General features: G+C 36.6%; 1 protein-coding gene across 1 annotated transcript in view; it reads left to right on the forward strand.

The window, feature by feature from the left end:
• Positions 1–14,495, forward strand: part of FRK (fyn related Src family tyrosine kinase) — a 142,617-nt gene that overhangs the window by 65,159 nt on the left and 62,963 nt on the right. The window lies entirely within an intron of this gene.

Raw genomic sequence — 14,495 nt, forward strand, 5'->3', positions numbered from 1 at the left:
TTTCTTTCTTTCTTTCTTTCTTTCTTTCTTTCTTTCTTTCTTTCTTTCTTTCTTCTTTCTTCTTTCAGCACTGAATGATATTCCATTGTCTGGATATACCACTGTTTATCCAACTACTGAAGGATATCTTGGTTGCTTACAAGTTTTGACAGTTATGAACAAAGCTGCTATAAATGTTCATGTGCAGGTTTCTGTGTAGACATAAATTTTCAACCCCAAATAGTGTGATTGCTGGGTTGTATGATAAGAGTATGTTTAGTTTTGTAAGATACCGCCAAGCTGTCTCCCAAAGTGGCTGTACCATTGTGCATTCCCACTCTCAGTGAATGAGAGTTCCTGCTGCTTCAGATCCTTGTCAGCATTTTACTGTTTCTAGTGTTCCAGATTTTGGCCACTCTAATAGGTGTGTAAGTGGTATCTCATTACTTAAATTGCACTTCCCTGATGACATTTGATGAGAAGAATTCTTTTTATATGCTTATTTGCCATCTGTACATAATCTTTGGTGAGGTATCTGTTAAGATCTTGGCACCAATTTTTAATTGTTTGTTTTCTTATTTTTGAGTTTCAAGAGTTTTTTTTAAAATACATTTTAGGTACCAGTCCTTTAGCAGATGTATTTTGTGCAAATTTTTTCTCCCAATGTGTGGTTTATCTTCTCATTCTCTTCACATTGTCTTCCACAGGGAAATTTTTAATTTTAATGAAGTTCAGCTTATCAATTGTTTCATGTATTTGGTATTGCATCTTAAAAGTCATCACCATACCAAAGTCATATAGGTTTTTTTTCCCCTATGTTATCTTCTTTTTTTTTTTTTTTTTTAAGATTTTATTTATTTATTCAACAGAGAGAGAGACAGCGAGAGCAGGAACACAAGCAGGGGTAGTGGGAGGGGGAGAAGCAGGCTTCCCACGGAGCAGGGAGCCTGATGCGGGGCTCGATCCCAGGACCCTGAGATCATGACCTGAGCTGAAGGCAGACGCTTAACAACTGAGCCACCCAGGCGCCCCTCCCCTATGTTATCTTCTAGGTCTTTCCATGAACATGGAATATTTCTCCATTTATTTAGTTCTTCTTTGATTTCATTCATCAGAGTTTTGTAGTTTTCTTCATGTAGATCTTGTACATATTTTGTTAGATTTATACCTAGGTACTTCATTTTTTGGAGCACTAATGAAAGTAATAGTATCATAGTTAAGGTTTTAAGTTCACTATTTCTTTATTTTATAACTATTTATTGAGCACCTATTTAGATAGTACATGTGTAGTCATGACCAATACCTAATTCAATTGTTTTTTTTTTTTATTCTCTCTTTCCCTTAAGAATAATTCTCCTAAGTCATGAATTTACCTCTGAGTATTGCTTTTAGGGATCTGGGAAAGTACCCAATGTTCTATTGCATTAAGGAAGTACCAGGCACTGCATGAGTTATTTACATTAATTATTCATCAATCCTGCAGAACAACTATATAAGGGAGGCACTCTTATCTTCAATTTGTAGACAAGGAAGCTGAGAAGTAGCAAGTCTAAGGGCTGGAGCAAATCCAGATATCTTAGTCATCCCTTTCACTCTCTGTGGATTCTTCTGTTTGGCATGATTCTCCTAGAAATAAAAATACTCTGCTATTATATTCTTAATGTCCTCTTTAACCTGACTTTTCTTAGGAAAGCTTTAGTTTCCAGTTATTTTTAATTTTTGTTGTTTGTTTTAGCTTAACTCAATAATTCCAGGTCTTAATTTCTGACCATCTCAAAAAGTAGTATGTAAATTCCTACTCTTACATTTATTGAATTTCTTAGTGGCCTACCATGATCTGTTTTTATTTGTGAGCCACACACCTTCCCTAAGAAGATATCATCCAGATGTGTGTGGTATAGGGTTGGTTCTCCCTGCCTCATCGTAGTTTAGAGTATGAGATGATAATGAGCCAGCCACTCCACAGTACAGCCCCTCTTAAAGAATTTCTCTTAAGTGCCAAGGTGGGGAAGGCCAGATGGAAGAGAGAATGATCCCTCAGGTGTCCCACAAAATGCTGTTTCTTTTGGTGTGGTAAGCCCAGCCACTCTGGGACTGCTGACTTTCTCAGATGGTGCTGTCTGTGGATTCTCTTCATTCAGAATACCCTTGTCATTCATTTTTGTTCAAGCGACGTGTGGCTGGAATGGCTCTGTGCCTTAGCTGACCATCTTCTTGTGACATAATGTTGCACCATTCTTGCCTTCAACACTTTTTATGAATATCATAATGATTTTCAGTGTTCCTTCTCTGGGCTGGCTGGCTCCTCCCTTGAGCCCTGATCTTCTCTCTCAACAGCCCTTTTGGCCAGTGTTTGTAACAATCCTGCCCCTCTACTCCTGTACTTTAGCATTTAAAAAACCTTCAAAGTTCTAGTTCCATCCTCAAGTTTTCTCCTAATATCTTTAACTTAATCTTTTTAATCATATTATTTTTTTTTCTACTTTAAGCCATTGAAAGTTTTTATAACTGAATCGATTGTAGACCTGTAATACTGGATTAAAAACCTCCCATTTTCCCTTCTAATTTTAAATAGTTCTTTCTTTATGTTATTCTGATTTATCCTATTTTTATATAGTAACATATCTTAAGGTTTAATTATGACTTCTCAATTATAATGACCTTTGTCTTTTCTACGTTAATATTTTTTTTCTAGATTAAAACAAATTAAATTGATAAATTTTTATCTAACATTTTACTGTTTTCATTTCTGTGTCTACCTTTGGTGCCTCTAATAAACAGACAGTTAGATTTGTTCTTTTAAACCAGTCTTAAATTCTATGACTTGATGGGCCATTTTGGCTGCTTATAGTCATTATATAATATTCATTTGCTTATATAATATTTATTATTTAAGTATTATTATCTATCATCCTATTTGACATGTTAAAAATTATACCTCCTTGTCTGTTTTCTATCGAGGGTCTTTATTTGGGACTGTTTTTGTTTTTCACTTTGCTAGTATGATGGCAGGATATTCTTTCATCTTAAAGTGTAAGCGTGTTTGAACACTGCTAGATGATTTAAATATGTTCTTTCTTTGGTCACAATCACCATGTGAAGTAGTTAGTAATTACCTTCAACACATTTAACAGTTTGGATGGTCCATGGTTAACTCTTCAAGGCCTGATTCTATCTCTGTGGGAGCACATGATTCTGCATAATGCAAACAGCATGGCCAATGTTCAAAACTTTCTGCCATTTCTTAAGAACTCTTTACCATCTCTTTCCTACTCCATACCCTATTTCTTGCCCCATTTTGACACATTTTTCTCTGGTTTCTCCAGGTCCCAAGTCATGGCATCATCATTCACTTTTATGCTGCATTTCCTTCCTTCTGGCAAATCATTTGTGACAGTTACCTCTCTAATAACTCATCTTTTGGCTTCTCAAAACCTTTTCTTTCCTGATTACTCTTATGGGAAGAACAGCCAGCTCTCTCTAACTTGAATCTCAAAGAACTTAGCTTCTTGAAGGACACCTTATTCACATTCCTGACATTTTTTCATCAATAAAAACAAATCTAATAGTCAGTCTGTCTGTTTATCTATCTGTCATCTATCTATCTTATCTTTCACATTCTTATAGTACCTGTTGTTTGATCTACTTTGGCCCTTCTAATTGTTCCTATTATGCTTTGGCCATGGATGTAGGGACTACTTAAAAGCAACAACAACAACAAATTTCTGGGCACTGTAACTCAAGAATTACTGTAGGCTCATTTCTTCTTCAGTCACTTAGAATTTCCTTATAATCAGTATGTCTTGTTTATCATCTCATTGAATTTGAACCCTTTACCAGAAAACTAGGGCACAGGGATTGGTGCCCTGTGACTTTTTCTCTACCATCTTTCTAGAAGTGGATATTTATCTCCTCTCTGTTCCTTTTCTTTTTTTACTTTGCCAATATGTTATTTTTGCTTGCTATTCAAATTCTATTCCTTGAGGTTAGCAGGAACTCAATTACAACTAATATTTGATTACTTTTAAATATGACACAATTGACATTTTGGCATCTGGTGCCATGGTAATTTGTAATTGCTACAACCATTAACGCCTGCAGCATAGATAAAATAGACCTAATTTCTTCTTTCTAGCTCTTTTATTTCTCAAACAGGAAAGCACACTGAAACATAATCAAGTGGGATAACTGAGTCGGCTCTGAGTTTTAGAAGAGTGAGCGAATTGTAGACATTAGTGCCTTTATTTATTTATTTATTTATTTATTTTTTAAAGATTTTATTTATTTATTTGACAGAGAGAGAGCGAGAGCAGGAACACAAGCAGGGGGAGTGGGAGAGGGAGAAGCAGGCTTCCCGCCGAGCAGGGAGCCCGATGTGGGACTCGATCCCAGGACCCTGGGATCATGACCTGAGCCGAAGGCAGACGCTTAACGACTGAGCCACCCAGGCGCCCCATTAGTGCCTTTTTAAAAATTAAACTTTTAATTATGAGATAATGGTAGATTCATGTGCATTTTGATAGAAATAATACAGAAAGATTTGGTATGCCCTTTACCACCTTTTGCCTAATGATAACATCTTTTAAAACTATAGTGCAATATCAAACCAAGATATTGATAGTCAAGATACAGGTAGTTCTATTAGCATGAGGATCTCCCTTTTTACTTTTTTTCCTTTTTACTCTTTTATAGTCAACCGCCACCCTGCTTCCCACCACTCCACCACCCCGACCCTCCCTCCAGTCCTGGTCCTGACCCCTGACAACTACTGATCTCCATTTCTTTAATTATTTTTCAAGAATGTTATATAAGTGGATTCAGACATTTTGAGATTGGCTTTTTTCCCCACTCAGTATAATTCCATGGCAATTCATTCAAGTTGTGTGTGTGTCAGTATGTTCCTTTTTATTGCTACTGCTATGTATTTATTGCATGGAATAGTATTCCACAGTATGGAGTACACAATTTGTTTAACCATTTACCCATTGAAGGGCATCTGAGTGATTTCCATATTTTTGGCTATTACAAATAAAGCTTCTGTGAACTTTCTTATACAGGTTTTTGTGCCAGTGTAAGTTTTCATTTCTCTGGGATGAATTTCCAAGAGTGCAATGGATTTGTTTTTCTCCTGTTGAGTCTTGAGAGTTCTTTATTTATTCTAGACACCAGTCCCATGTATGTGGTTTCCAGATACTTCACATATTTTCTCTCAGCCCGGAGATTGCTTTTTTATCCTCTTAATAGGATCTTTCACAGAGCACAAGTTTTTAATTTTGCCAATGTTCAATTTGTCATGTTTTCCTATGATGAATCATACTTTTGGTGAAAAGTTTAGATCTCTCTGCCTGGCTCTAGATCCTGAAGATTTGCTCTGTGTTTTTTATAACAGTGGGTTTTACTTAGAGAATTGCTTGCTGAACTCTTCTCAGCTGAAATCAGTAGTCTTGATTCCAAGGTTTAAAACTCTAAATGAATACATGGATGAATTAGCCATAGCATATATAGCTGGGATCTTTAAAAAGTATATTTGATGGCACCAGCGTTACAAAGAAACACAAAGTGCCGCTTCTGAAGGTACTGTCATGAAAGAAGGCAGAGCGTAGAAAGATAGGACTCCTGTTCTATGTGCCTTATAGAGTTATTGGCAGATTTCTAGAATGAGGGGAATCCAATAGAAATGTCAAGGACGAAACTGAGGCCAGAGGTCAGGCAACATGTGAAACACACTCATTTACAGTGAATAAATGGTATACTTTGGAGTCAAGTATAAACAGAACTGTAGCCTGTTCTCCTAAGAGTGTTTACCATCCTGGATTACGGAACCAATGGTAGATGACTCATACTATTAACAAAGAATTATAACACACAAAGTTTGGTAATAGGTAAGGCCATTGTTGGGAAATAGTCAATAACTAAGAAAAATATAACCACATACCTTGGGTATTTGGGTCTTCTAATAAGTCTGGTTTTTTTAAAGGTCAAAATTATAAGGGTATGGTTTCAAGCTTTATTATTTCTAGAAAGGGTTTTCTTACTTTGAAAGTTTATGATCCATGTGTAAGTGCATGGTGACTTCACAAGTAGTGGTAGGAGTTTCTTTTTAGAAGTGAAATTTAGGGGCACCTGGGTGGCTCAGTTAAGTATCCGACTCTTGATTTTGGCTCAGGTCATGATCTCAGGGTTGTGAGACTGAGCCCCACATCAGGTTCCACATTGAGCATGGAGTCTCCTTGAGATTCTCTCTCTCCCTCTGCTCCTCCCCCTACCCCCCGCTCACACACTCTCTCTCTCAAATAAATAAATAAATAAAATCTTTTAAAAAACACTGAAATTTAAAATAACTTTTTACAGGGTGCCTGGGTGGCTCAGTCCGTTAAGCGTCTGCCTTCAGCTCAGGTCATGATCCCAGGGTCCTGGGATTGAGTCCCACATTGGGCTCCCTGCTCAGTGGGGAGTCTGCTTTTCCTTCTCCCCCCTGCTCATGCTCTCTCTCTCTCTGTCAAATAAATAAATAAAATATTAAAAAAAATAAAATAACTTTTTACAGTTAAATATAGTGTAGATTCTATATATAGATTTTAAGATGTTTATAGTCATTTTTCTCTAATAAAAGTTAAAATAAATATATTTTTGTTTATTTTCCCTCTTTGTATTTCCTTTCTCAAGAAACTAGCTAATCACAGGGCACCTGGGTGGGTCAAACATCTGCCTTCACCTCGGGTCATGATCCCAGCGCCCTGGGATCGAGCCAGCCCTGCGTCGTCGGGCTTCCTGCTCAACAGGGAGTCTGCTTCTCCCTCTCCCTCTGTCCTTCCCCTCTGCTCGTGCTCTCTCTCTCTCGCTCTAATAAATAAAATCTTAAAAAAAAAGAGAGACTAGCTATTCAGAAACATAAGTTTGCATAACATATTGAAGATTAGATATTTACTTTTTTATTCCAGCACTTGAGCCTTAGCTAGTCCTGTGAAAATTGTGTCAATCTATACCTTTTAAAAAAAAGACATTTGACATTTGACAGATGTTTCAGGGCCTCACTAATCCCAATTTCTCCTGTTCATGGAGCCTAAAACTTTTGTTGTCCTTGAAGTTAAAGTCCTCTCTCCAGAAGGTCTTTTTTTAAAGAAGTAACTATCTTAACCAGGGAAGCAGATATTAATATCCTCAAGTGACTCACACTTCTACACCCACCCCTTAAGTGAGAATAGGATCCTAAGGAAGCAGAAGCCAGAACAGTTATACTCAAATGGGGCAGTCTAGTAAGGTGGGGAAGGAATGGGGGACATTTTCAGGCGCCCATGGCAGCACAGACACAAACTTTATGAAAGGAAGATTTCTGAGGTCCAACCTTCCAACTGAATTGTTTTTGCAAATGCTAACCTAGTTATTTTCAAGTCTAACTAAGGAAATAGTGGGGTTATAAAAGCCACATAGTATAGTTTTTTTTTTTTTTAAAGATTTTGTTTATTTATTTATTTGAGAGAGAGAGAGAGAGAAACATCATGAGAGGGGAGAGGGTCAGAGGGAGAAGCAGGCTCCCCGCTGAGCAGGGAGCCCGATGCGGGGCTCGATCCCAGGACTCCGGGATCATGACCTGAGCCGAAGGCAGTCGCTTAACCGACTGAGCCACCCAGGCGCCCCATAGTATAGTTTTTTAAAAATTAATTTTATGAAGTACGGTTTATATACAGTAAAATGCACAGATCTTAAGCTTACATTTTGATGAAGTTTGATAAATATATATGCCCATATGAAGAGCACAACAATTAAGATGTAGAACATTCCATCACCTCAGAAATTTCCCTCATAGTCCTTTTCCAGACACTCCCCCTTTCCCTGCCCCTGGACAATGGTTGTGCCTAATCTGGTACTTCATATAAATGCAATCTTACAACATTTACTTTTCTGTGTCTTGCTGCTTTTGCTCATCGTAATGGTTTTGGGATTCAGCCATGTTGTTGAGTGTATCATTAATTTGACCTTTAGTGCAGAGTACTAGTTTATTGTATAACTATACCACAATTTGCTTTTTCATCCTCTTGGTAGACATTTGGGCTGTTTCCCATTTTTGCCCATTATGAGTAAAACTGCTCTCAACATTTTTGTGATAGTCTAGTTGTGGACGTATGTTTTCATTTTTCTTAAGTAAATACCCGAGAGTGGAATTGCTGTGCCATAGGGTTAATGTGTGTTTAATTGTATGAAATATTGCCACATAGTTCTCCAAAGGGTTTGTACTATTTTACACTCTTGCAGCAACATATGAGAGAGGCTTCATAGCTTGCCAATGCTTGATATTCTCAGTCTTTTTTATTTTAGCCATTCTCCTAGGTATGATATAGCTCACTGTGATTTTATTTTATTTTTTAAATTTTATTTTATTTAAATCCAATTAATTAACATATAGTGTATTACTAGTTTCAGAGGTAGAATTCAGTGATTCATCAGTTGCATATAACACCCAGTGCTCATTACATCAGGTGCCCTCCTTAATGCCCGTCATCCAGTTACCCCATTCCCAACCCACCTCCCCTCCAGCAACCCTCAGTTTGTTCCCTATAGTTAAGAGTCTCTTATGGTTTCTCTCCCTCTCTGATTTTGTCTTATTTTATTTTAATTCGCATTTCCTTAATGAGTAATGATATTCAGCACATTTTCCTGTGCATACTGGCCAATCCTATGTTTCCTTTCCCAAGTCTTTTGCCCATTTTTAAAATCCAACATCTGGGCCTACTTGGAGTTACTTTCTATTGACTGCATTTTTTCCTGGGTATGGATATCACACTTCCCTATTTCTTTGCATTCTTCTGAGAATTACTGGTTTTCTGTTTTTGTAAATAGTTTAGTAGATAGTAGCCTGGCATCTAAGTGCAAACTTTGTTTCCTTTAAGATATATAACTGCTTGTATCTTTATTCTGTTTTTATTTTGCCTCTAAGCGCGACATTAGGTGAAGGTTTTTCATTGTTGCCCTTTCTCAGATTGAGGAGGTTTTCTTCTATTGCAAATTTGCTAAGTGTTTTGCTTTTAATCACGAATAGATATTGCATTTTTCAAAAGTATTCTGTGTCTATTGATTTGATTCTGTAGTTTTTATTTTTAGTCTATTAACGTGGTCAATTACATTGATTTTTAAATATAAATCAACTCCTTCCTGAGATAAACTCCATTTGGTTGTGATATATTTTTTATTTCATAGATTCTTGGATTTGATTTATTAGTATATTTTAAGGATTTTTGCATCTGTGTTCATGAGAGATATTTATCTGTGATTTTCTTGAAATGTCTTTGATTTTTGATATCAGGGTAATTCTGGTCTCATGAAATAAATTGGAATATATTCTTCTTTTTGAATTTTCTGAGAGAACTTGGATATAAGATTGGTATTATTTCTTCCTTAAATTTTGGTAGCATTCACCTGTGAAGCACTAGAGACATGGAATTTTCTTTGTGGGAAGGTTTTAAATTATGAATACAATTTCTTCAACAAATCTTCTCTGTAGTTATTAAGACTTTCTGTTTCTCCTTGTGGTAGTTTGTATAAGATGTATTTATCAAGGGACATGTCTATTTCATCCAAGTTGTCAAAATTATTGGCATATAGTTGTTAACAATATTCCTTTATGGTTATTTTAACATCTGTGGGAATCTGTGATGGTCCCCTCTTTAATTGCAGATATTGATAATTTGTTTTTTATTTTTTTTCCTTGAATAATGTTGCTAGAGGCTTATACCTCTTATTAATCTTTTCAAAAAAATCTATTTTTGTCCTTGTGGATTTTTTCTATTTTTTTCTTTTTTATTGAACTAATTTCCACTGTTGTTTTTATTGTTTCCTTTCTTCTATGTCTTTTAGGTTTAATCTGTTCTTCTGTTTTTGTATTCTTTTAAAGGGAATATCTGGTGTGGTTTTGAAAAAGCAATAGAAAGATTTGCATTAGTGTATACTTAGAAAATCTATGTTGAACAGATTTTGCAATCTTATTTTTGTAATCAAGGGATTTTTTTAAATTAAATGACTATTGTTGTAAATTTAATCTCAATTAATTACATATGAAGGGCATGAAGATTGAGGCACATAGAGAAATTGTGAGGTGGAAAATCCTTGTCAAGCCAAACTCCTAAAAATAGCACTTTAATGTAGAGGTAGAAGTATAGTTATATTTTTCAGGCAATTACACTGCATAGGTCTTTTTTTCATAGTCTCTGCCTTATTAGCTATTATACGTGAAATTTTGTCTGCACCATTGACATATTGATCACATACATGTCAATTATGGAACATTTCCTCACAATACATTTCTTTTAAAATATATTTCTTCAATTATCTGACATCAAAATGATGTATGGTATAGTTAGGTAGCTTATATTTTTTGACTTTTGTGTTTTCTTTTTATACTGGTCTACATGTGTGTTTTTCCAGTTGTAATGTCAACTTGTAAGCAAGCATATTGTCTTTTTTTATTATTCCTATAGCTTATCGTAGACTTCAATAAATGTTTATTGTGGTGTTTTTCCTTTTAGATGCGATGTTTCTCAGCATTTGAAACATTTTAAAAATCATCCTTCTAGTTTCTAAAGAATGAGAATCTGATCTTAAAAATTAATTGAGCATAAAATATTTTAAAAAATGAACATGAAACCATTTAGTAGTTCTTTTTTTCACTCCAATTTTCCAACTAAGATTTGGAAACCCTGTGAATGCAGATCAATTAAATATATAGTAAAAAATAAGATCAGAAAAATGTTCATAATTATTGAAGTTGGGTGTTGAATAAAAGTGGGTCATTATACTATTATCTCTACTTTGGAATATGAATGGAAAGTTTAAAAACGTCTATTATGAATGCATGTATGGAAACTCAAGGAGATGGGAAAATTGTGTCTTGTCATTGAGATTTCCTAAGAAAATATTTCCAAACATGGATGGATCTTGGTTTCATGGGTCTACCACTAATGTGGTTTGGAGGGGAAGGTTCTCTTTAAGAAAATGAGTACACGGGTGCCTGGGTGGCTCAGATGGTTAAGCGTCTGCCTTTAGCTCAGGGCATGATCCCAGGGTCCTGGGATCAAGCCCCGCATTCTGCTCCCTGCTTGGCAGGGAGCCTGCTTCTCCCCCTCCCTCTACTGTTCCCCCTGCTTGTGCTCTCTTGCTTGCTCTGTCAAATAAATAAATAAAATATTTAAAAAAGAAAAGAAAATGAGTACAGAACTATGTGAACAGAATTTGGTAAGAAAAGGCATATTTAGGGATGCCTGGGTGGCTCAGTTGGTTAAGCATCTGCCTCTGGCTCAGGTCATGATTCCAGGGTCCTGGGATCGAGTCCTGCATAGGGCTCCTTGCTCCGCGGGGAACCCGCTTCTCTCTCTGCCTGCCACTCCCCCTGCTTGTGCTCCCTCTTTCTCTCTTGCTTTCTCTCTCTTTCTGACAAATAAATAAATAAAATCTTTTTTTAAAAAAGGGAATATTTAGAACAGAAGAAATCACTACAAATTAAAGAAGCTGACAAATAATAAACATAACTATAGTAAAATATTAATGAACTGCCTTCTATATAATTTTTCCTCCATATTTTTGACTCATTTTCTTTGACTCTTGATATGACAGTGATTTTGTAATACCATTTTCCATAGAAAGAATAAATGATAATTTGATCTTACTTTTGAAATGTTTGATCACATTTTTTGTTGACAGTTTAGAAAAACTACTTTAAGCTTCATAATTCATTATTTGTAATATCTAAATTTTGGGATTGCTTTGCTTATTTAAATATTTATTTTAATCTTATTTTGTGCTTTTTATTTTCAAATTTTGATCCTTGTGCAACCAAGCCTACCTCTAAATAACAAATAGGAAGTAGTGTTTAACTTCATAAAAGTATATTTTGTTATTCTATGGGAATATTTTTAGGAACAAATATGGTGCTAACTACCTATTGAAAGTGATCCATCCTTTGTGTTGTACATATTTTTTCAGGCAAAATGTTAAAGTGAATAAAGGATAAGTCTCATGGTTCCTTTTTTTTCTGGAAAATCAGTGAAGTTGAAGAGAAATTTAAAAATGAGAAATGAAAATATATGACTTGTTACACTAGCACAAACTCTGTTCAGCATTCCGTCTGAGAGATATTATAAAAGAGAGCTTATTGACTCACAATGAAAAGGGGTGTGCCCTCCAAATCCTTTTTTTTTTTTTATTATGGTCACATTGTGGGTAGTTTTCTATGAATTCAGGTGAAACTATTTTGATACCTATTTATAATGTTTTCAACCTGGTGTTCCTCTTTCTGCCATGGTTTCTATATATTTCTGACCCGCTCTGTAGAGTAGAATTATGATGTGAGGACAACTCCATAGGTCCCACTGTGTGCATTCGGCACAGTTGTGGAGAGGTCACATGTAACTGCCTTGCACATTTGCCAACACACTTACACTGCTTATGCTCTTCTCTCAGCTCTAGTTCTTAACTCCACAAAGTGGAGCTATTGAAGCACCCGCTCTGAGGCTCCCAAGATTTGCCATGAGAATGAGCGCCATAATGTCGATGATGACACTGGGAATTATAAAGTGGAATCCAAATGTTAGTCTTACTGTGATTGTTATTACTGTCCCCTCCCTTTGAGGACTGTGATCATTGCTTGACTATGAGGATATTCATGACTGATAAAATCTGACTTCTTTCACCCTCTGTTCCAAATCTTCACATGATACTCTCCATATTCTTGTCCTATTTTTTTTTTTAAAGATTTTATTTATTTATTTGAGAGAGAGAGAATGAGAGAGAGCGAGTACATGAGAGGGGGGAGGGTCAGAGGGAGAAGCAGACTCCCTGCCGAGCAGGGAGCCCGATGCGGGACTCGATCCAGGGACTCCAGGATCATGACCTGAGCCGAAGGCAGTCGCTTAACCAACTGAGCCACCCAGGCGCCCCTTGTCCTATTTTTTTAAAGTTATTTGGTCAGCTTTAACGTTTAACAGCAAGACTCACGTCCCCAAGCAATCATTTGTTCATTCATTCATGTATTCATTCAAAGATATATGTTGAGAGCATATTTAATATCCAGTGCTGTGCTAGACTCTGAGAATTGCAGTAATGAACAAAAAGATAGGGTTTTGCTCTTGGAGCTTATAAGTATAGTTGGGAAGTAGGAATTAATCAAATAATACCAAAAAGAGGAATCCAAGAAAAGGGGTGTGAAGGAAAGGAACAGGGGAGGGGGGTGTGTTCTGTCTCATCTGCTCTGCAGATAATCTAAAGGTTGAGGAGTTAAGGGAAGGGAAGTTCTGGTATGTAATGAATGAATCTGTCATCACTCAGTTTTAAGATTACCTGCTTCTCAGGCTGACTGGGGGCGTGGGGTCCCAATTCCAAGGCTTTAGGGTGTTCCTGTCCTGTGCTCTCATTCCAACAGCAGTCTTTTCAAATCTCTAAGATTTCAAAAACCTTTTCTCTGGGTCACAACTTGACTGACGTGTCAGAATTTACTATACTCTGTGTGTTTCACTGAGTTCTTTCTTCAATTAATCCCAGACAAAGAAGGTAGCATTTTCGTACCTGGATAATTTTTTGTATCACCAAAATTATGGAACAAACCTTATTTAATTGCAATTTGCTAATTAGTAAGGTGGCCATCCAGGCAGGACATACTTCAGTTTCTCTGAACACAGACTTGCACACAAATAGTTCACATGCTACTTACAAATAATATTTACTTTGTGTATCATTAGAATTTGTCCTCTTTTTTTATTTTTTATTTATTTTATTTATTTTTTTTTTAAAGATTTTTTATTTATTTATTTGACAGAGAGAGACACAGCGAGAGAGGGAACACAAGCAGGGGGAGTGGGAGAGGGAGAAGCAGGCTTCCCGCTGAGCAGGGAGCCCGATGTGGGGCTCGATCCCAGGACCCTGGGATCATGACCTGAGCCGAAGGCAGACGCTTAACGACTGAGCCACCCAGGCGCCCCTGTCCTCTTTTTTTTTTAAAAAAAGATTTTATGTATTTATTTGAGAGAAAGACAGAGAGCAAGGGCTGGGGGAGGGGCAGAGGGAGAAGCAGACTCTCCGCTGGTGGGGCTCCATCCCAGGACCCCAGGATCGTGACCTGAGCTGAAAGCAGACATTTAAGCAGCTGAGCCGCCCAGGTGCCCCTGAGTTTATCCTCTTCTGAAGACATTTTGAGAGAGCAAATATTTTAACCTAGTTCAAGAAATTCATAATTTTAATAAAACTACATTCTTTAAAACATAAATATAACTGAAAAAAAAAAAAAACCCCAACTCTGCCCCTTCACCCTTATCCACAGGTGTGGACTAGTTTTTGACAGCAAGAGTATGCGTAATTCTTCTTCTGCTACCTTCTGCTGTGGAGAATGGTGTGAGAGGTGTTCTGCCTAAGGATTTATCCTGCTAAAGAAAATTCTATTTTCAAAGCTCTGGTGGTTTGTGCTGTTGAGAACCAAGACCTGGAGTGGATGGGCCTTTATGGAGCAGAACAAATGAACGTCTGTTGGAGTATAC

This window comes from Phoca vitulina, unplaced genomic scaffold (assembly GCF_004348235.1).
Source record: "Phoca vitulina isolate PV1807 unplaced genomic scaffold, GSC_HSeal_1.0 scaffold9, whole genome shotgun sequence".
Taxonomy (NCBI): Eukaryota; Metazoa; Chordata; class Mammalia; order Carnivora; family Phocidae; genus Phoca; species Phoca vitulina.